The 2,135-nt window shown below is 48.8% G+C and overlaps 1 long non-coding RNA gene across 1 annotated transcript; it reads left to right on the top strand.

The window, feature by feature from the left end:
- Positions 1-210: 210 nt before the first annotated feature.
- On the top strand, positions 211-1,734 carry LOC148106754 (uncharacterized). Its single transcript, XR_015723552.1, has 3 exons — positions 211-405; positions 516-708; positions 900-1,734. It is a non-coding gene; the product is annotated as an uncharacterized LOC148106754 (long non-coding RNA).
- Positions 1,735-2,135: the final 401 nt, after the last annotated feature.

Genomic DNA, 2,135 nt, shown 5'->3' with positions numbered 1-2,135 from the left:
CCTTGCAGGAAGGGTTGGTGCAGAAGGGAAGGGGCAGGGCTCTGAGGGTGGTCTGCAGCTAGAGGGGTCCGCGAAAGGGGCCGTGTGTGTGTGTGTGTGTGTGTGTGTGTGTGATTGCAGCCCTGCCCATGATCCCTGTCATGCCTGCTCAGGGCGTTTAGCCAAGGAGGTGCCTCCTGGACCTCTGCACTCCCAGAGTTGTGAGTCATGGGGCCGGTTGCCTGGCATTCAAGGAGTTGGAAGCATCATACTCCCCAAGCAATCACCCCATGGGGGTGGAGCTACGTCTCTGTGTGCAGATCCGGAGCAGCCCAAGGACGCAGACCAGGAGCCAAGGAAGTGGAGTTTTGAGAGAGTGGACCTGTGGAGTTCCTGGCTGGGTGAATGCATGCTGTGTGGCCATAGGTGGGCTTTCTGGGAGTAGGGGCACCCCGGGTAAGAGGCAGGGTTCTGGAAGGGCATGTTGAGAGAGTTCATCATGGAGACTCAGTTTTCTTTCCTTTTTCCCTTGAAAGTCTCTTCTGCCTAGTCTCCGTCAACTGGCCATACACTCCAGACCCAGGAACTCCAGGGCACCCGCTCAGCAAAGCTTTTGTGGGATGGTTCGCAGACATTCCAGGGTTTCCCGTGTTCCCCAAGAAGAGCGAGAGAAAGGACCGCACAGTCCCCAACTTCAGTGCGGTGCCCCTGTCCCCCGACACAGTGCAGGTAATGGACCTTGAGCAGTTCCCCGAGTTCAGCAGGGTATTCCCTGTTCCCTCAGGCACAGGTGGGGCGCTAGGAAGGCCCAGAGCCCTTACCCAACTTCAGCATTGTGCTAGCTGTTTCCTGGGAATGGTGGCAATGGGCTGGGAGATAATTACTACTAAAAGACAAGTCTATGTTTCCCCTTCTCCCAGAAACCACAGCAGGTGTGCAGGCTTTAGGTCCGAGGAGCTGCTTCTACCCATCTGACAACACTTCTCTGCTCTGGCTCCGCGACACCCTACGTTCTGAACGTCTGCATCTGAGTCAGTGAGGCAGCTTGACACGGGATCCAGCATTCAGAGAAAGCGGCAGGTCCATTTGGAGAAATGTCATATCCACATCAGGACTGGAAGTAAAACCTCTCATGAACCCACCATCTCCTGGGTTTTTCTCTTTTCTCTAGTTGAGCCATGAAGTAAAACTTAAGTAATAGTTGTCAGCGTTCTGAATTTGGTGAAGGAGGTACTTAGTTTCTGAGCTTGGAGCACTTTGCAGGGGATCCCATTTTCTCTGTTCATTGACTGCTTATGAATGTATTTTGAACAGCTGTTTCCTAGAAACACTCTTTCATTAGAAAGGGAAGGTGAGGTTTACTCTTTGTCTATTTTTAAGATATACGTTTGACAGTGTTTATACAGTTGGGCCTAAGATATGGGTGAGTGGCCACCATTTAGTGTTAGATGGCCTTTTGTCGTCACATACAAATATGGATGATGTCTTTCCAATTGTCAAAGGTGATGTTTCATCACTGATTAGTCTTTTCATCCCAAGAGTTACAATGGGGGTCGAGGGAAAATTCAAAATTATTCAGAGCAGCATTTTGCTGTTTAAAATATATGCTGGTGTTGGGTAGTAAGGAGGGCACATATTGCATGGTGCACTGGGTGTTATATGCAACTAATGTATCATCGAAATTTACTATACTGTATGGAGACTATAACATTATGTAATAAAAAACGATAAAAAAATAAAGGTAAACCTTGTGTATCTAACTATACCAGATGTATCATCTCGATATTTTGAAGTGCCATATTCAATCTGCTGTTTCTTTGGTAGTGGAGTCAGAGGAGAGTCTTTCGGAATTCCTTTCGATAGAGGCATGGTGGTGGCTACAATTGGGTAGGCGACAGGGGCCCTGGGCTGAGTTCTGGAACTGCTTTCCTGATGCTGGGTGAGTCAGGTTATGCCAAAGAGTTTCTGTTTCTTCCCTATGAGATTGACAAAAACCGGCTTCCAACGGAAAAATCTTTCGTAACGTGCAAACATGCTCACAAGTGCCTGTGCCAAGGTGAAGTAAATGCCATACACTGATCTGTAAGAGACCACAGTTTGCTAGCAGGAGATAAACCCGAACGAACACAGCATGGGACACTTGGGGCAGAAACGGC

This window comes from Ursus americanus, unplaced genomic scaffold (assembly GCF_024610735.1).
Source record: "Ursus americanus isolate L20-20 unplaced genomic scaffold, mUrsAme1.1.p SCAF_67, whole genome shotgun sequence".
Taxonomy (NCBI): Eukaryota; Metazoa; Chordata; class Mammalia; order Carnivora; family Ursidae; genus Ursus; species Ursus americanus.
Note: the sequence above shows the minus strand (reverse complement) of the source record. Positions and strands in the feature narration are given on the sequence as shown.